Consider the following 22,103-nt stretch of genomic DNA (forward strand, 5'->3'; position numbering starts at 1 on the left):
CGATCTTTTAGCCAGTTTTCTATCCATTTACATACGGATTTTTCCAAGCCTGTAGACTTTACCTTACACATTAGCCATGTGTGGGGAACTGTGTCAAACGCTTTTGCAAAATCCAAGTATACCACGTCCACCGCCACCCCTCTGTCCAAGGTTTTGCTCACCTACTCATAAAAAGAAATCAGATTTGTTTGACAACTTCTTTCTTTCATGAATCCATGCTGTCTACCAGGCAAATAGCATTTTCTAAAAGAGAGGGCAGCAGTTGTATTCCCCATATTCTCTAAGGCCCTGTTCACATCTGAGCATAGCAGAAGCATAGGCAGAAATACGCGTTTCTGCCCACATTCCTGGAAACGTGGAACGCGCTTGCAGTGCCTTATTATTCCCTAAGCTTCTATAGCATTCTGGTTTCAATACATTGATTGTTACAGATACAGAACTAGTATGCAGCAAGTCAGAACTTCTAATATGGGCACTTGATCCATGTTAGCAACTCACAAGTCAGCCTGAGGGTCATAACAACAAGACAACTAGTATATTCAGAAGAAAATTTGTCAGCAACACTAGCCCCTTTATTTTTCTCATGACAGTCTGGCATCACACCTATGTGTTGCAATGCCATTTATTTTATATGGCATCCAAACTAAAACAACCTGTGTTACAGCACATCACAACACATAGTGATGTACTACCAAGTGGTGTGTCAGCAAAAATGGGGCAAATACCATTTTCCTTCCATTGTGGTCCCTTGAATGAACTTCCTTAGGGCAATGCACATAAATGCTCAACATACCTGCCTTAAGTCACTACAATGGAAGTTATGAAGGTAGTCCTCAGAATTTCAAGGACCTTGTTGACAGATGGCAAACCCATTACAGCCATCTGCCCTGTGTGCCAATAGCAGCAATGAACATGCCAACTAATCAAACTGCATTAGCAGGTGCATGAAAAATTGGCGTGATCCTTCTGTTGTCTGTCAGAGAGGCAGTTATCTCAGTTGGTGTAAGGCAAGGAGGTTCCTAATAACCTCTCTTACATTTAGGCATAGTATTTGCAGCAATGGTCACCAGGAGAAAGAATCAAGTTGGACTTCCCTTTCCAGACATTTTCACTAGTATTTCACCTTAAAGCTGGCTGTTTACCACTTGAATAGCTGCAAATTTCCTTCAAGCGGAGTTCCACTCCGCTTGAGTGCAAATAAAAGTCAGCAGCTACAAAAACTGTAGCTGCTGACTTTTAAAAAACAGCCACTTACCTGTCCTAAGATCCTGCGTTGCCCCCGCTGCAGCCCATTTCACCGGCCATCCTGTATTCCAGGCACCAGCATCTTCACAGCCGGGTACCCACTGCGCATGCGCGAGTAGCGCTGCGCTTCCTGAATGGCCCCCTCGTCTTCTGGGACCTGTCACATGTCCCACAAGACTTCAGGGAAGGAGGGTAAGAGGACAACTTCTGTTTCCGATCGCCTAGGTGATCGCAGTGGAAGTGGGAGCGGGTACCTGTCAAATCAAATTTGGGTACCCGCCCCCCCCGCTCCCCAAAAGTGCCAATCCTTAAATGGGAGTGGGGGATCAATCTCTACAGCAGAATTTCCCCTTTTGGATGGAACTCCACTTTCAATTGGTTGAAACTTGTGCCTTCGGGGCCCTGCTGACTTCACCTGGCTTGTCCAACTTCAATTGAGAAACTGAAGAAGCCGGTTGAAAAAAAGGTCAGCCAAACAGTGACTGCAGCCAATCAGCTGCAGTTACTGTTTGGGTATTCTGAAAGCAGCGAATGTTGGCTGTCAGAATACAATAGTCAAGAGCAGAACGTGCTGGACTCAGAGATCTAACTTCAGTCAGTTATAGGATTGTAATAAAACTGAACTTTAGGAAACCTAGACATTCTTCCTTGCAGTGGGGCTGGCTGAAACACATTGGCTACTGCTGTTTTTTACCCAATAAGTACATGTACGGCCAGCTTAGGATAGTCAGAGTTCTGTTTGGGGGGGGGGGGGATATTCATGTTGTCTCGCTCCAATGCTCTTTAGTTAAAAACAAAATAGAAAATCTTTTGAGGGCCGGCCACCACAACACAGAGTGGGAAAGCATGTTCAGTGCCAGGGGCAGACTGACAACTCATGGGGCCCCTGGGCAATAGGGGATCATGAGGCCCCTGTGTCCTTGCCCAAACTCAAAAAAGCCTATGAAAAAGGTACCAGGGGCATCTCATGGGGCCCCCTACTGACCCCGGGCCCTCGGGCAGTGCCCAAGTTTCCAAATGGTCAGTCCGCCCCTGTTCAGTGCACATTTCCCACACTGCAAGTGAATACGCAGCCATTGAGAGAGCATGCAGGTGCCAATTAATTGTTAATTGCACCCCAAATGTATCTTGCAAATGCAGCAGGTTTGCAGGCACCAAATCGCATGGTACCTACCATGTGATTTTGTGTAGTGCATTCTGAAAAAGAAGTGAATACTTTTTTTAGTATTGTAGTATGTTTTGCAGCCTATTCAAATGAATGGGTTCCAAAATCAGACAAGCTGGAAATGCATGGGGACAAACACATGGTGTGTACTGGCCCTAACAGAAAGTTATTAAAAAACACAAATGCACAAGTTCATTAGTCTGTTAAACTTAATTGAGAACAATCTATGATATTTATAGAAGCCCATGCAGACTGATGACCAACCAATAATTTACTTTGTAAAACAGTAGGAAGTTGGCAGCTGTGTACAATAAATTGTATGTGCTTCCAAAAAACTGCGCACACTTTACAAGTGCTGCCCTTACTTCTTTTGTCAAAAAAGGACAACCATTATTGAACCTAAAATATGTCTAGATTTATGACATTGCTACTAAGTTGCATCAACTATGGTTAAGTGAACGTATATAGATCATGTAGCTCCCACTGCGACTCTGTAAGGTGTTCACAAAACTGTCCTTTGGCACAAGTGGGTGGCAGCCAAGCTGCCTTGGTTGACTCATAGAGAATGCTGGCCAGCAGAAGGCAGATCCTGCCAACTTGTCTGTATCTTGGGACAGCCTCCAGACATAGGATGGCGGTGCACACGTCAGCAGCTGTACACACTGCACACCTGCCACACAGTACATCAGTAAGGATGCAAGGCTAGCAAAGCTGTCATTTCTTAGTCTACAAGGATGCCTGGGGAAGCATTTTCCAAAATATTTTTTTAAAAACTAGAGTTAGCCTTTAAGAATATTATGGGAATCATTTATAAGTCTGTTATGCATACCTATTATCAATATAAAGCTCATTTAGATCGTACTTGTAGTGGATGGATGATGTGTATTTTTCTAACTTTAACCCTAGTTCTGCTTTTATATAAATGGAGAGGAAACTTTGCATTTGATGAGTGACTTCAGAAATCTAATTATAGGAAAAGTTTTTTGGTTTTGTACACATTTTCTTTATTTAGTATGTCTGGGACTAAATTTTAAACATATATATATATATATATATATATATATATATATATATATATATATCATATGCATTTAAGAGGTGGAGCTCTAGAGTCTGCTGACTACAAGCGTTCTGCATTGTCTGCGTCTTTGCTGTAAAAAGAGTGTCAGTTGATTCTGTGCTGCTTAGATTTTGAATCAGACTGTACACAAAGCTATGTAAGAGGAAAGACACACCCTCTATCGCATGACCTTGTACAAAGTAGAAATTAGAGAGAGGCAGTTCACAAGTGAGTAGCTACCATTGGGTTGCCTTACTTGAAAACCCAGAATCCTTGCCCTGGAAGGATTCTTTACTGTATATTAGACAGTATGCTTTTTCTCAATAAAGATGTTACACAAGTAATGGATTGTGTCCTAAATCTTTAAAACACTTCCAAAAAGAATTTTAATGAAATTGACCAAATATAAATTTTTTTCTTTTAGAATATTTTTCCAATATTTAATAAAATAGGCCATTGGGTGTACTTTATTTCTTCTATAGTTGTTTCAATGTGGTTTACGCTTTTTTTTTGCACTAGGTGAAATGGATGCAGGAGGTTATAAATGTTTTGTCCCTGATGGCCTAGGTTAGATAAGAGTAGCTCTCTTGATGCTTGCACCACCACCTTGGGGATACTGTGCTGTACTGGAGATAAGTGCTGTGTTCCTTAATGGGTAATGGACTTTATGGGGTTTATTTACTAAAGCTGGAGAGTCCAAAATCAGCTTCTAACCTCAGCTTGTTCAATGAAGCTTTGGCAATGAAACCTGGAAGCTGATTGGTTTCTATGCAGAAGGGAGTCTGATTTTGGACTCTCCAGCTTTAGTAAATAAACCCCAATGGGTCCAATGCTCATTTTGGGTTGGAAGGCATTTTTTTTGCATTATGAAAGACACAGAGCATTGTAAATTTACAGCAGAGCAATTTTAAAAAGTTTTTTTTTTGTCTAGTTACAACCAATGGGTAATCCAGCTTCTCTCAACCTTTTCAACACAGAGGAAACCTTGAAATAACCTTCCAATTTCAGTGAACCCTTGATAAAAATTACTATATTTACAACTCATTGTACATTTGGTTGATGTGAGAAGAATGCTCCTTACACCTGAGGTCAGTGGGCAGATTTACCCCCTTACAGAGAGTTAAAAAGATCAATAATGTCAGTGGAAACTTATCTGAGAGACAGAACCCCTAGCAACCTCTGGAGGAACTCTAGGGTTCCATGGTTCCCTGGTTCAGAATTTTTAGAGTAACCTCTCATTTGGAAAGAGATGATAAATCTCTATGTGTATACCCAGCTTGCTCTGGGGACACTCAACGGGGGGGAGGAGCGAGGAGCACCAGCAGAGGACCTGAGAAAAGGAGGATCAGGGCTGCTCTGTGCAAAACCATTGCCCAGAGCAGGTAAGTATGACATGTTTGCTATTTTAAAAAAGTAAAAATGAACCTTTGGAATCACTTTAACCACTTGGCAACTGCGCTATAGTTGAATGACGGCTGCAGCGCGGTTGTCCAGTCCTGGGAGGGCATCAGTGGCACACACCCGGTGATCTCTGTGACTGCTGTGTCCTACAGACACAGCTGATCACGTGATGTGGTAAAAGGCCAATCACTGCAGGCTTTTACCACGTGATCAGCTGTGTCCAATGACACAGCAGATCACCGGGTAAATACAGTTGCTGGTTATCAGCTGCACTTTCTCCACACTGTCACAGCCGATAACCAGAAATTGTCAGATAACAGATCGGCACTGATGAGCAGTGCCCAGCAGTGTCGCCCAGCAGTGCCACCCACAAGTGCCCAGTAGTGCCACCCAAAAGTGCCCAGCAGTGCCACCCACAAGTGCCCATCAGTGCCACCCACCTGTGCCCATCAGTGCCGCCCAGCAGTGCTGCCTAGCAGTGCGCCAGTCAGTGCCCAGCAGTGCCACCAGTCAGTGCCTTCAGTCAGTGTTGCCTATTAGTGCCCATCAATGCTGCCTATCAGTGCTCATCATTGCTGCATATCACTGCCGCCTCATTAGTACCAGCTCATCAGTGCAGCCTATCAGTGCCCATCAGTGCTGCCTATCCGTGCCACCTCATTAGTGCCCATCAGTGCTGCCTATCAGTGCAGCCTCATCAATGCTTATCAGTGAAGGAGAAAAATTACATGTTTGCAAAATTTCATAATTAAAACAAAGAAAAACATTTTTTTCACATTTTTTGCTCTTTTTTTGTTTATAGCGCAAAAAATAAAACACCCAGCAGTGAGTACATACCACCAAAAGAAAGCTCTATTTGTGTGAAAAAATGTAAAAAAATTTCATATGGGTACAATGTTGCATGACAGCACAATTGTCATTCAAAGTGCGACAGCGCTGAAAGTTGAAAATTGGCCTGGGCAGGAAGGGGGTATAAGTGCCCGGTAGGCAAGTGGTTAAGGGTGCCTGTGTAGGAGTGGTCACCATACTATATAACTACCATGCAGGGACTTCACCAAAACTCCAGCTACAAATGAGTTCTGATCTTCCTAAGTGGACTGAACACTATTCACATTCATGGGGTCCTAACTGTAAAATGCACCATTCAAGCATGAAATGAGTCTACAGTGTGGCCATTTGTGTATGCTTGTGAATATGTATAGTTCATATGTCCCTTTTGAAAAAAATGTCAAATGTCAAAGTACCTTGATGCAGTCTCCGGGCAGTCAACCGCTTGTAAATGCAGGTTTTTTTATTTCGAAATTCCAACACTCCTGGCACAGAGATCGCTTGCGTTTGTACATTGCGTTTATCTGAGTTTACATGCGTTTACATGTGGCTGAGTTGAGCTGCGGTAGTAAATTATAGCCTTTTCTAATGGAACTCTACTTATTTTTTCTTTGTACTGCGATTAACTGCGAGTATGTACAGGTAGCTGCGGTACATCGTTCCTGGACGCAGTTGACTTTATTTTTCCTAAACGCATAAAACCGTATGTTATGAAAACGTTGCTAAATGCAGTGTGTGAATGGAGCCATGGGGATGCATTGTCTTCATTTAGCTGCGGTAAGTAAGTTCCTCTAATCGCAGCTAAAAGCTGAAATCTAACCGCCCGCGTGAAAGGTGTTGTCCAGCAACCACACCAGCATACACCCCTAAGCTAACTCTATAACTACCTTCAACTGTTAATATGTTACATTTTTGATATGTTGGCTGTCCATCCGCTGTGAACAAGTTATAACAGCTATTAAAATGAACACGGACGAAGAGGCAGCATTAAGTTGCTCTTGACCTGCTTAAACTTTTGTAAGAGAGTTTGTTCAAGCAACCACGTTTGGCTGGCAAGTGCGCAGGAGATTAATATTAACAGTAAAACAAATGTAAAAGCTATTTATTCAGGTTAACGTAAGAGGGTGAGAAACAAACACACTGTTCACTGAACGGAATGTACGAGCAGGAAAATACAAATGTCTGCTACAGGACAGAGAAAGACATTGTAAAAGCAAATACAGAGTGATTAATATGACAATAAAATATGTTAATTAAAATTGCAAAAAAACTGACAAATTCATCCACCCTAGACTAACAGGATTCAGCAGATAAAGGATTGGCAAGGTGAATCACCGGTAGGCTCTCCATTGTTTAGATCCTAAGTTTCTTACCTGATACTGACATTTTTATGTGATAATCTCTCCTGGTAAGATTTGAATATATCTTATAGTTTAAAAAAGTGCAGCAGGAAGAGTGAGACTTTCCCTACAGCAGCAGGAAGAGCGAGCAGAGTCAGAAACTCACTATTGAAGACCCCTAAAGATAAGGGAAGGTGAGAACTCGCCTGCATCTACAAAATCTGAAGCAGCTGTTTGCGGTGGACTTAGGCTGGGCATACACTATACAGGTTTCTTACAATTTTCTGCCCAATTTCCTTTAGATTTAACTTCAACTATGTAGTGCAAGGGCCTGCCTAATTGAATACAGTTGAAAGTGTTGTTTATGTTTGACCTCATATTATATGGTTTTTAGTAAATCTAAAGCAAAATTCTCAAGAAAATTGTATATTGTATGGCCAGCCTAACTCTTAAGAGTTTTTTGTAAGAATTGCCGTAGTTTTATGGACTTCCTTACTGTACAAATCAAACGTAATCATATTTCGTTCAGTTTTATCTGGAGCAGGCTAAGATATACATGTCTTGTGATTTGCGGTGGGAGCAGTATGGCAAGGATTAATGTCTCTAGCTCCAGTTGGATCTTATCTGTTCTTAAATTCTGCAATGGATATATCAGACTTGGAGGTTAGGTGCCCTCCTGTGTACTGCTGCATACTACTGAATCAGCAGAGTCCCAGAGCCAAGTGACAGGATGCTGGCACAAAAATCCCCATTATTTAAGGAAAACTATTTCTTATCTGTAATTCTATAAGCATTTGCGAAGATAACCCTTAAACATGTACATCCATTCACATGTCAGCATTATAGTAGATTAAGTATTTAGCAATATGAGACGCTGTAGGATAATGAGGATTTAAAGCTTACAGAGTTTATAACCACAGTGTAAAAATCACTAAGTGTTCCAAATGCTCAGAAAATGTTAAGGACCCTCTGCAAGTGACATAAAGATAGATAGATCATGCCTATGGAACATTCCGGGATTACCTGTTCTTGTCAATGTCTCTGTCCGTTAGCGCAGAGCTTCAGTAGCATGCCATAACAGCTGGAAGAATAAGGGTCGGCTATGTGTGCAAGAGGTTGGTAGGAAAAGTAGGCTGGGACAGACAGAGCAGGGTGGGGAGAGGGAGAGGAGACAGAAAATTAGGAAAGTTAGGAAGTCAAAGGAGGAGAACTGAAAAAAAGGGACAAAGTTTTGTAAGACTTTAAGAACAATTAGGATATTTTAAAATTAAATTAAGGGCGGTAAAAAAATAAAATAAAAATATAGAATACATTGTTAATGAGTATAGGAAGATTTGGCAAGGTTTATCTTTAACTCCTTAGCACTCATGTACACGGGGCGTTTGGAAAACTCTTCTGAACGATGGAAACTGACTGCTGGAAAATGTAGGGTAAAAAACGTCAGTTTAGCCATGTTTGCATACAGCGTGTCTGCGTGTTTAGCCGCGTTTATGCGCATTTGCGTTTAGAAGCGTTTTTAAAAGATAACCTCAGGAGACCTTCCCAAATCCCCACTGAAAAATAGTAAATAATTAACTATTTCAGACATTTTGAGAGAAATAGAGAGAGCAGAAGTAGAGAGAGCAGTATGTGTTGAGATTACCTGTCTTTTCTGGTTGTATTCACTATGGATCCCATCATGAGCATAACGTGGCACGTTATATCATTTTTTCCTTCACGCGAAACCAGGAACTGACTGCGCTGGTGTACTAGGTCCATTTGAATACATGGAAAACGCTTTGCATGCATTTCTGATGATGAAAAAAGGTTCTGGATAGCATCTGGATATGGAACAGTCAAAAAATGCTTCTAAACGCAAGCGCTTCTAAATGCTCATTATGCACGTTTCTCAGGTGTATTTCACTCCCATTAAAGTCTATAGTGACCAAAAAAGGTGTGACTCGGCCCCATAGGAAGCTCACTTACTTTTTTGAGCTTCAAACGACACAATGCTTGAATCAGCACCATACTGTAGGTTACAATGGGGATCCTCAGGTTGAGTGTTAAAAGGCTTCCGGTGTGAACCAGGGCCAAATGAGTGTTAGAAAAGTGTCAGAACTACTTGTTCCGGGTCAGTGACTCGTCAAAGTATCAGAATGGGAGCTAGCATTCTCAAAGTAGAGTTCAGCAATGGCAGCCTCATGACAGTGTTATTTTAAACTTTTTTTTTTGTTAGTTTTAGCTAGATGCCAAGTCCGTTGTTTTTCAAAAGAACAAGCTCTCCTGCAGTTACAGGGATGAAACAAACCAATAACCTCTGACAAGGGTACCTACAATCATTAGTTTTATTTATTTATTTATGTAAAACCTGTATCCCAAAAGGAAAAATTCTGTTTGCTGTAACTGATTATAATGTGTGAACCGGAGTGTAGCTTCAATTTGTTAGCATATCTAAATCTGCTAGTACATCTAATACTTCCTTCACCCCAGACTGACAATGCTGCTGTCCAAAGGTGCCCTGTGTGCTCCTTCATGTAGGCACTCTAATACAAGAGGTGTGTTACTGGTCAGATCACCAGGTGAAAACAGAGAGAGAAAAGCCTTAAAAAAGAAAACTAAAGCAGTCGTTACAGCTAATGATTGGTAAGTTGCAATATATTACATTTTTGTTTATGTGTTTAATACTGCTTTAACCACTTCAAGTCCGGACACTTTCACCCCCTTTCCTGCCCAGGCCAATTTTCAGCTTTCAGTGCTATCACACTTTGAATGACAATTGCGCAGTCATGCAACGCTGTACCCATATGACGTTTTTAGCATTTGTTTGAGACAGATACAACTTTATTTTGATGGTATTTATTCACCATTGGGATTTTTATTTTTTTGCTATATAAATGAAAAAGTCCCAAAATTTTGAAAAAAAGTGTTTTTCTTATAAAATTTTGCAAATAAATAATCTTTCTTCATAAATCTTGGCCAAAATGTATTCATCTATCTATCTAAAAAATAACCCAGATTAGTTTATAACCAAAAATTATAATTTTTCTAAATCTTTTTTTACATTTATTTTATTTTTTTTATATTATTATTTATGTTTTTTTAACATACTGTCACCCTAGCAGTACAGTGTCACCAGAGTGAGGGGGGTTATGAAGATTTTTTTCTCTTTTTTTTACACTGATTGCTTTTACACCCATAAAGGCTGTAAAAGCAATAATTTCTCCTTCTCTCTGGCTGCATTCCTGCAGCCACTGAGAAATACTGTGCGAGCTGTGATTGGTCACAACTTGTCACATGGTACAAGGCTGTTGTGAATAGCCTTGTGCCATGTGACCTCTGTGATCATTCACAGATTTCACAAGTAGTAAGCAATGATGTCAAGAAGTGACATCTTGTTTACTACTATTCATGTGATCACTGATTGGCCAATCAGTGATCACATGAATCGGGACCTCACACAGAGGTCCCGTACAGCAATCTGTGTTCCGCACCCAGGGAATGCTCACAGGCAATGGATGCGGGGGGACTTTTAGAAACATCCCCCCGCATCAGCAGCGCTCCCGTCTGGCCGTTTATCTACATGGCCCAGACGGTAAGTGGTTAATAAAGAAAAATGTCAGTGACCAAATCCACAGAGGATAGGACATCTACACTTTAGGTAGTCATGTAATAAGTTATTTATCTATGGATTAGAGCTATTTAAAAATTAACAGGTGCCGGCGCAATTTTTAAAATCGCGCTGCACCAAAACGCAGTGCCACGCGGGCACAAATGTACATGCACTTGCGAGATGTGTGGGGGTACCATTAAGAATTAATGGCACCTTTACGTCTGCAAAAGGCAGTGCGTTTGAGCCTCACAGGAAAATGCGCAATTTTGCACGTGTTCCAACACCGCACCGGGTGTGAACATACAGCAATAAAGATGGCCCTTAGGGAGGAGCCAGGTTGTGACTTCACGCCGCTCGGGCCATGTGTCAGGCCAGTGGCCATCTTTATTGCTGTATTACACTGTGAGTGCTTTTTGTCCCATTGAATCTGCTTTTGCTTGGCAATCCTTTTTTTCAATAAAATACTACACAATCAGAAATTTCTGTTTGGGCTCGTTTGATTGTGACCCCACCCCAAGGTGGATTCTTTTACTGCTCTGCACCTGCCATTGAGTGAGGTCCCCCTGGTGGTTATTCATGATATCTGATACCTGGAGTGTGATCCCCCTGGTGGATGGCTGAGTGATTCCTGATCCCTGGCGGCTAATGGCCCTACAATTACCTGTCTTTCTGCTGGTTGGCCAGTTGATCTGTGGATGTTTATCTTTCTATACCCAGAGGACCAGGAGTGGTTTAAGTACTCAAATGCGCATATGATTGCGCTATCTGGTTAGTGCAATTTACACTTATTTACACATCACTGGTGTCACGTTTTGCACTTCTGTATGGAGTTTGGGACTTATGTGCTTATTTGTAACACTTTATTATTGAAGTTCATCATCTGCACAATATAACGTCCGCAGACGTTCATTGCACTTGAATTTAACTTCAGCGCCTCACAGCGCAAATATATCTGCTTATATCATATGTGTCATTCGATTTTTAGTGCTGCACATATATATTGGATTTTATGAAGGTTAAGAGGTTTTGCCTTTATGTCAGCTGCTTTTTCCTGCACTACCTAGCGCTCGTATACCTTTTGTCATAGTAAAATGTGCTTGTTATACTCACTATGGAACCTAAGGGGTTGATCTTCCGCATTGTGTAAAAAGGGTGTTTGATCCTCTCTTTTCTTCTCTTCTCCTCCCCTTCTTCTACTGTCCCCAATATATCTCCTGATAGAACAGAGGCTTGGAGGCAAGCTGCGCATGCTTAGATTGGTATTGCTAGAGAGTTTTTTCTTTCTTGGGAGAGTGCATGTGATCAGTACAGGACCAATCAGCAATGTCCAGACAGAGGGTCAGGAGTCCTGCAGCCTCATAGGGGAGAATGAAATCTCCTCCTACAGAATGTAACCAGTGCTCAGCTGGACACAGAAAAAAGTCACAAGACTGCTATATACTGCTGATGAGAAAAGCTATTTAGCAGTTTATATTTACTAAAATAATTGCATATCCATGTTCTCTGTACTGTGGGAGACCAGATATAGTGAATGCAGGGTCCTGGGTTTAGGAACACTTTAAGGGCCAGTTGACACCACATGCAGTCCATTGGATTTTTTTTCTGCATCAGAAAAACATGGAAAGTAGGTTATATGGTTTCCAATGGCATAGTTCACATCAATGTGGTCAGTTCCAGTGTGATTCAATTCTAGAAAAAATATGTAGAACATACTGCATTTTTCCTGCACTGAACCATACTGGAGCTTGTTAAAACGCAACATAAATGCACTGGAATGCATTGGAACTCACCTAAAGGCATCAAAAAGGCCCTGGAATGCACAAGTCCCTATTTAGGATGAAGAAAAAAAAAGAGGGGAAAATGCACTGGAACGGAACACATCAAAAACGCGGAAAAAATGCACTTACAGAAACGCATCCGGAATGCATCCGGACTGTGTTTCCATGGTGTGAACTGGCCCTAAATAAGGACAGACTTTCCAGTACAGTTCAGTGCAGAAAAAAATGCAGCATGTTCCACTTTTTTTCTGGAACTGAAATGCACTGGAACTGAACATAATGGGGTGGACTATGCCATTGGAAATATAACCTACTATCCATGCTTTTTTGATGTAGAAAAAAAACTAATTGGACTGCATGTGATATGAACCGGCCCTTAACTTCCCTGGCGGTATTCCAGAGTGTAGCTCGGGGTAAAGTTTCAGCACCACAAGCGGTAATCCCGAGCTACACTCAGGAATACCTTGCAGCGTTGCTCCGGGATCTGTTCTTCACTTACTTTGTGCTTCACTCCCGATGTGTCCCCCCTGAAGCGTCTCTGGCAATGCCCTCCGACCAATGCTGGCATCTGTCAGGACGTCAGGACAGCATCTGTCAGGATGTCAGGCGACGTCAGGAGGTACGGGGACAGAACTGGCAGGAAATTTAAAAATGTCAAAAAGGGACATTCACTAAATTCACTAAAATCACATAGTAAAACATTACTGTATCAAACCATTTCACATACATTTTGTCCCGAGCAATAGTAAATCAGAACCACTTGCAGAATTGAGTGATAATGATTCGTGGGGAAATTCGTCATCAGACACTGAAAACGATTTTGTGACTTTGCTCAGTGATGTGCGAACTTGGCGCTATATTTCAAATTTCAGTGTTTTTGGTTTGATTATATTATTGAATTAAATGTATTATTATTATTATTATTATTATTATTATCTTTTTATGATTATTTATTAAATTATAATTTATGATTTCGTGATTCAAATTTTATCATACCCTGAATGTTTACTAGGCTCTTGTTCGGACAGATTTCAGTGAGTTATTCCTAAAAATTACAGGCCTACAATAAAAAATACATATTTCTATGCAAAAAAATGTACCGCTTTGAGCACAGAAATACTGACATAATCAGACTGCTGGGAGGTTAAGAAGAACTTCATTAAACTAGCTGGAGACTACAAAGTAGCCAGAAACTATATATATCTTGGTCATGAGTATGTAAAGTACAGCACAGATTACAGAGTGCAGTGGTCAAGATTATATAACATAAATCACAAAATATACAGTGCAGCAGTCAGTAGTATGTAAAGTACAACAAAGTTTCTAGAATGCATGAATAAAGAGTAGATTACACAGCACAAGATACAGAGTGCAAAGGTCAGAAGTATGTAACATAGCCCTGCCTGCTGTTCAGCAAGTATGCCATGGCGTCAACAGTCAGTGGAAAGAAAAATGACTGTGGTCAGTGGGTAAAATAATTGTCAAAACTCAGTGAAATGAAGATTTCCCCTCCCAGCATCTGCATCAGTAGAAAAATTGCCCTCCCATGAATCAGTGATTTTGCCCCATATCCCACTTTTAGACATTGGCAGTCAGTGAGGGCCCATTCACACTAGGGAGTTTTTCCACCTTACCCCAAAAAAACATTGATATTCAGTGGTCGTTGGTGCCTCGTCCCTAAAAGGCATTAGTGTTTAGTGTTCACTGATGTCCGCCCCAGCCCCTTCCCTAAAAAGCATTGGTGTTCAGCAGTTAGTGGTGCTGTCCTACCTTCCTGAAAAGAATTGGTGTTCAGCAGTCAGTGATGTTCACCCCTTTCCCTGAAAGGTATTGCTGGTCAGTGTTCAGTAGTGTTCCCTCCTCCCCAGTCCCTAAAGCATTGGTGTTAACATAGGGCACATTTACCTGCTGTGTTCTGTACTGCCTGCACGATGATGTCACAACTGGATCTAGACAGGGAATTACATTGCCTGGCAGTATGTGCATGGGTGTGGCAGCAAGTGTCATAATGGGGAATTTTGTTGAAATCCTGGGACAGTTCCACAGAATCCAGGATGGTTGGGAGGTATGTGTATGCATTGGCTTCAATGGAAAATACCTTAGTGACTGTGGGAGGCAACAAATGCCCTGCTATCAGCGGTAGACGAAAAACTCCCTGGTATAAGTTGGGGGAAAAATGCCTGGGCTTTGGCTTATGTTGCTGACACCAGTTTGAATCACTTTTCTGGTCATTCAGAATTCATTGTTGCATATAACTTGCAGTTGACCACCTTCTGAACTGCATTTGACCTTGCTTCAAACAAGTGTTGTATTCCCATAATTTGTATTGGCATGCATACTGCTAGTTTCCTGCAAGACACAACTGAATTTCTGAAAAAAAGTACTCAGTTGTTCCTGTCGAAAATGTATTGGCATGCAAAACCCATTTGAAACAAACTATAACCGGTCGATAGAAGTCCTTAAAGTGGACCTTTCAATAAATTTACAAGTCTGCAAGAATATGAATATCAATTGAAATTCAGATGAAATTTTCTTTATTCAGAGATTCAAATATATCCGAACATAATCATATTGCTGATTGTTGCTAATTACCTTCAAATACTGTGCATTAGTGTTAGAATATAGCCGTCTCCTGAAATTCACATTTTGAAAAGAATAGAATAGAATAAAACCAAATAGAATAGAAAATAATGGAATAAAACAGAACAGAATAGAATAGAAAAGAATAGAATAGAATATGTAGCACCCTCCAAGTTAGCTAGGGGGAGCTAGATAATTTTTTTTTTGTTAGAGGCTCAATAACAGCCTGATACAATAGCCAGAGGGTCAAATTTGAAACCTCCCCCTAATCTAGAGACTTGGAGAAGTCTCTAGAATTCAGTGGGTGGGGGTAAGGAGGAGCTGGTCTGCATTCAAGGGATCCTGGCCAGTCCCCAAGCAGGAGGCTTGGCATGGTATCAGGACAGCCTTTAAGAGTGACTGAGCCTGCTCAGTAGCAGGAGAGTTCGGGTGGAAGATGGAGTGAGCAGGATGACATGTGGAGCCTGGGAGGGGGTCCAGGAGAGGGGCATACCTACAGGCAGAAGAGCTGGAGGGGAGGATCTCTCAGCCTCATTGTCCCCTGAGAGAGGACAACCTGGGAAGCAGGGAAGGAGCCAGCCAGTGTAAGGCCTGAAGGCAGCCACCAACCCACAAGCTTGCACGAGAGAGACTGAGTGAGTAACCCCACACCCCCTGGGCCGGAAAAGGGTATTCAGGTGGGAAACCTGACTAACCCCCATCTGGGGCTTCTGATCTTAAGAGGCAAATTCTGAGTTCTCTTGCCCAGGGATTCCCTCAGTCAGTTGGGTGAAGAGGAAATTTCATCTGCGGTCCAAGGTGGTACACCAGGAGAGGCTGGATAGCTCTCCAAGAATAGAAAACCCTTCTGAGCACTTGTACATAGTTCCAAGAAGTTGTCCTCAGTTCAACAGTTCCTTTGGCATCTCATGTGTCCCGCATCCCCATCCAAGTTTCAATCCTCTAATAAAATCCCCAAAAAAATCTCTGGAGTGCAAGTTTGGGAGGAAATGTGTATTGCCTGGCTGTGCAGGACTATAGGGGGACCCAAAACTCTAGCAACTCCTAAGGGGTAGTGCTACAAACAAAATAGAAATGAAAGTAATAGAATAGAAATGAACAGAATAGAACAGAATAGAAAAATGAAATAGATTTGAATGGAATAGAAATTTGAATTTCAATAAGAATAGAATAGAAAAGAATAGAGTAGAACATAATAGAGCAGAAATGAAAAGGATAGAATGAAAAAGAATAGAAAATAAAAATAGAATAGAACAGAAAATTAAAAATTATAATAGAATAGAGCAAATATAACCGTCTTCCAAAATTCAAATTTTGAATATAATACAACCATCTATTCTTCACAATAAATTTGGATCGATTCGATATTTTCAATTCCATTAGAATTCAATTTGAATACTTAGAATCCAATGGAAAGATTTGAACCCAGTCAAAAACGAATAAACAAAACAAAACTAAGCTAAATTAAACAAAATTTGTTGCGAATGCAACTATACAAATTTAGTAACTTAACGAATCGATCCAAAACTAAATGCAACAAAGCATTTCCTGTCTCCTTATCTCCAGTGGTCAGAGTGCAGTGTCGTGTCCTTATAGTCACATAGTCAGATGGATCTGTGTCAGACATTTGTAAACGTGGCAAAGTTCAGCAATGACACCAGAGTTTATACGACATCTCTGAGCAGTTTCAGTCAAAGATGTAAATGCTGACCCAGAGCACAGTAGGCTTTGGCTTTTATTTAGCATGCCCTTTAAGCCCCTCCCACTGCACAATTTGGTCACACCTACCATTTCCATTTGTGAAAGGTGATGATAAATGAAAGTGTTAATTTCCACATTACTTGCATGCATTCATCTAAAAGCTGAAGTTTAGTTAAAAAACATTTTTTCTCTACACCTTCGGTAACATCTATAACCGCTTGCCTTCCGGTAGATTTACCCCCCCTTCATGACTGTGGCAGGCGTACACCCAGAGATGGATGCGATTCATCCATTTTGGTATCAACCTCCATCTTGGCAAAGGGGTTAACCATCCTGACAAACATATTCACCCCTCATTCTCCCCCTTCCCTCTCTGTTAATTCACAGGGACATATGTGTGTTGGAAGTGTCACAGGAGGCCAGAGCCCAGCAGGGGGCTATGAGCTATAAGACCCCCAAGGGAGCTGGGGCCTAGCTGTCCAAAGAACCTGTGCAACCTAGCACCTTGTAAAAAGATAACGCAAGCCTTCCCAGGAGTTCAAGGCATTACACCAGAAGCAGGAAACCAGATAGACACTTTTAAAATCCATTTTTCCCCTATGTCTCATATCTTGGAATATGAGAGACTGACATAAAAACCAGGCATATCGTCAGATTGGCCAAGAGGAGACGAACAGTTTGGTAGGTACTCTCCTTCATTAGAATACATGGGAAAGCAGAAAAGTAGATCTCGTGAACCATTCAGTATAGAATTTCCTATTTCATATCTAATCAATCCTCAGACGTGTCTGCATAATAATCTACCTGCGGGTGGAGTGTCACTAGTGCATATGAAGAGTTATGAGCCAAAATATGAACTAGACAAGATTTTGGCTCTAGTTTAGGTCTACGCCCAGACCTTTCTGCCCTAAATGGGTATCGGTCCTTGACTTCAGAGACACCCCTGCTGGGGAACTACAAATTGGGTTGTCAGGCCTAAGAAAAGTGGAGTTGAAGAAGTCTCCCATTTTAACATCAGAACCACCTGGGGAGACCCGTACCCTTTCACTCTGAAACTTGATCTGCTAACCCAGAACTTTGGCAAGTACTTTAACCCTTTAACCTCCTTCTGTTACCTCTTTGCTGTGCTGTTCTCTGTATATTTATATATATATTGGTTACATCTTTTTTCTGTAAATATTTTTATTGCACCTTTTTTGACCTTTTAGTAATAAATCTTTCCTTCTGAAAGTGTTGAACTGTTTCTATAGCTCTTAATTGCATTTACGAATTCCTGCCTCTAAAAGGAGAGCTACTGTGTTTGTTTAACCCTCTGTATAACCAGCCTGCGGTGACCGTGTTATATAGATGATTATCTCAACCATTATAGTGTTATAGCTGATATCGCAGAGTTTCCTCTTTCTCTGTACAAAAAGGAGGTGGTGGCAGTGTGAAGGGTTAATTGCGTAATTAACCTGACCCAGTAACAATCGCTCAGGCTGCTGGTACATAGATTGTGGTCCAATTAGCCGGAAAATCATTGTGCAGGGTGCAGCTGGGCATGGCATTGTTACGCACGTGACATCACGGTTTTAGATTGGCCAGTCCTTTGGTCACGAGTTTGGTGAGAAGGTCAGGGATCACATATTGGTGACAGCGATCGTGGGATCGTCACATATTGGTGGCAGCGATCTTGCATCCGTCACAATGACCAGGCCATTTTTTGCTATACGGCACTGTGCTACTTTAACTGACAATTGTGCAGTTATGTACCTCTGTACAAAAATGCCATTTATATAATTTTTTCACACAAATAGAGCTTTATTTTGGTGGTATTTGATCAGCACTGTTTTTTTTGCGCTATAGACGAAAAAAGACCGAAAATTAAAAATAAAAAAAATTTAATTTCTTCAAAAATTAAGGCCAGAATATATTCTGCTACATGTCTTTGGTAAACAAAAATCCCAATAAGTGTGTATTAACCACTTCCTGTCCGCCCTACAGCAGAAATATTGCCACAGGATGGCACAGGTGCGAAACAACACGTTCGGGGCCGCGACTGTCAATCGCTGGGTCCCGGCCGGTAATTACTCGCCAGCGCCCAGTGATTTCCAAAGATCTCCGACGGGGAGGAGGACTGTTTTGCTTACTAACAGTTCTCCTCCCTGTCAGCAAGGGCACACTGTTCTGGATGGCTGTGCATTACAGTGAAGCCCACACACACCGCTCCCAGTAAAACACTCCCTGCACACAGTTAACTCTTTGATCACCCCTCATGTTAACCCCTTCCTGCCCAGTGCCATTAGTACAGTGTCAGTGCTTTTTTTTAGCACTGATCACTGTATTGGTGTCACTGGGGATGTCAGTGACACTAAGTCAGTTCCCCTCAGTGTCAGAATGTCCGCCACAGTCCCGCTATAAGTCTCTGTTTACCACCATTACTAGTAAAAAAAAAAAAAAATTCCAGTATCTATACCATTTGAAAACGCTATAACTTTCACTTAAACCAATTAATTTACATGTATTAGGATTTTTTTTTAGCAAACACATGTAGCAGAATACATTTTGGTGTATGACGAAATTTTATTTTTTACATTTTTTACTGGACACGTTTAATAGCAAAAAAGTAAAAAATATTGTTTTTTTCTCAAAATTGTCAGTCTTTTTTTTTATAGAGCAAAAAATAAAAAACACACAGACGATCAAATACCACCAAAAAAAATCTCAATTCGTTGGAAAAAAAGGACGTAAATTTCATTTGGGTGCAGCATTGAATGATCCGTGCAATTGTCAGTTGAAGTAACGCAGCGCCGAAACACAAAAAACTGGCTTGGTCAGGAAGGGGGTAAATCCTCATGAGGGCAAGTGGTTAATTGGTTTGCGTGAAAATTATAGTGTTTACAAACAATGGTTTAGAGCAGCGGTTCTCAACCTGGGGGTCGCGACCCCTTTGGGGGTCGAACGACACTTTCACAGGGGTCGCCTAAGACCATCGGAAAACACATATTTCCAATGGCCTTAGGAACCAAGACACCACTCCTCTATCCGTCTCCAGGTGTGGGCGGGATGACATGCCGTCCCTGTCATCTGGACACACCCCCGGTATCAATCCTTCGCCGGTGATTGGCCGCCGGAACTGTAGCTCAGGAGAGGCACACAGGCGGCCAATCACCGGCGAGGAGGTGGAGCTTGGAGAGGAGGAGCCGAGCGGCACCGCGAAAATCGAGCGAGTGAAGAGGAGGAGAGCGGCCGGAGAAGGAAGACATCTGATCGGTAAGTGTCTGTACCATGGGAGAGGGAGGGAGCGAGCGAGCCCAGGCTGGAGCAGGGGTCAGCAAGGTAAGTATCATTGGTGTCAGTGGGAGGAATAGTGTCCCATCATTGGTGTCACTAATACCAATGATGGGGCACTATTCCTCCCCCCACTGACACCAACGATGGGGCACTATTCCTCCCCCCACTGACACCAACGATGGGGCACTATTCCTCCCCCCACTGACACCAACGATGGGGCACTATTCCTCCCCCCACTGACACCAACGATGGGGCACTATTCCTCCCCCCACTGACACCAACGATGGGGCACTATTCCTCCCCCTACTGACACCAACGATGGGGCACTATTCCTCCCCCCACTGACACCAACGATGGGGCACTATTCCTCCCCCCACTGACACCAACGATGGGGCACTATTCCTCCCCCCACTGACACCAACGATGGGGCACTATTCCTCCCCCCACTGACACCAACAATGGGGCACTATTTCTCCCCCCACTGACACCAACGATGGGGCACTATTCCTCCCCCCACTGACACCAACGATGGGGCACTATTCCTCCCACTGATACCAACGATGGGGCACTATTCCTCCCACTGATACCAACGATGGGGCACTATTGCTCCCCCTGATACCAACGATGGGGCACTATTCCTCCCACTGACACCAATGATGGGGCACTATTCCTCCCACTGACACCAATGATGGGGGCACTATTCCTCCCACTGATACCAATGATGGGGCACTATTCCTCTCACTGACAACAATGATGGGGGCACTATTCCTCCCACTGATACCAATGATGGGGCACTATTCCTCCCACTGACACCAATGATGGGGCACTATTCCTCCCACTGATACCAATGATGGGGCACTATTCCTCCCACTGATACCAATGATGGGGCACGTTTCCTCCCACTGACATCAGTGATGGGACACTATTCCTCCCACTGACACCAGTGATGGGGCACTATTCCTCCCACTGACACCAATGATGGGGCACTATTCCTCCCACTGACACCAATGATGGGGCACTATTCCCCCCACTGACACCAATGATGGGGCACTATTACTCCCACTGACACCAATGATGGGGCACTATTCCCCCCACTGACACCAATGATGGGGCACTATTCCTCCCACTGATACCAATGATGGGGCACTATTCCTCCCACTGATACCAATGATGGGGCACTATTCCTCCCACTGATACCAGTGATGGGACACTATTCCTCCCACTGACACCAGTGATGGGACACTATTCCTCCCACTGACACCAGTGATGGGGCACTATTCCCCCCACTGACAACAATGATGGGGCACTATTCCCCCCACTGACACCAATGATGGGGCACTATTACTCCCACTGACACCAATGATGGGGCACTATTCCCCCCACTGACACCTATAATGAGGCACTATTCCTCCCACTGACATCAGTGATGGGACACTATTTCCCCCACTGACACCAATGATGGGGCACTATTCCTCCCACTGACACCAATGATGGGGCACTATTCCTCCCACTGACACCAATGATAAGGCACTATTCCTCCCACTGACACCTATGATGGGGCACTATTCCTCCCACTGACACCAATGATGGGGCACTATTCCTACCACTGACACCAATGATGGGGCACTATTCCTACCACTGATACCAATGATGGGGTACTATTCCTCCCATTGACATCAGTGATGGGACACTATTCCTCCCACTGACACCAATGACGTGGCACTACTCCTCCCACTGACACCAATGATGGGGCACTATTCCTCCCACTAACACCTATGATGGGGCACTATTCCCCCCACTGACACCAATGATGGGGCACTATTCCTACCACTGACACCAATGATGGGGTACTATTCCTACCACTGATACCAATGATGGGGCACTATTCCTCCCACTGATACCAATGATGGGGCACTATTCCTCCCACTGATACCAGTGATGGGACACTATTCCTCCCACTGACACCAGTGATGGGACACTATTCCTCCCACTGACACCAGTGATGGGGCACTATTCCCGCCACTGACAACAATGATGGGGCACTATTCCCCCCACTGACACCAGTGATGGGGCACTATTACTCCCACTGACACCAATGATGGGGCACTATTCCCCCCACTGACACCTATAATGAGGCACTATT

At 42.7% G+C, this 22,103-nt stretch overlaps 1 protein-coding gene across 1 annotated transcript in view; it reads right to left on the reverse strand.

The window, feature by feature from the left end:
- The window catches only part of CDC42EP1 (CDC42 effector protein 1), a 72,188-nt gene extending 64,048 nt beyond the window's left edge, over positions 1–8,140 (reverse strand). The window contains exon 1 of the mRNA XM_089681935.1: positions 8,063–8,140. The gene's annotated coding sequence lies outside the window, so the exon portion shown is untranslated. The remainder of the gene's footprint in view (positions 1–8,062) is intronic.
- Positions 8,141–22,103: the final 13,963 nt, after the last annotated feature.

This window comes from Staurois parvus, unplaced genomic scaffold, assembly GCF_062004578.1.
Source record: "Staurois parvus isolate SC_StPar_1 unplaced genomic scaffold, SC_StPar_1.0 ptg000282l, whole genome shotgun sequence".
Taxonomy (NCBI): Eukaryota; Metazoa; Chordata; class Amphibia; order Anura; family Ranidae; genus Staurois; species Staurois parvus.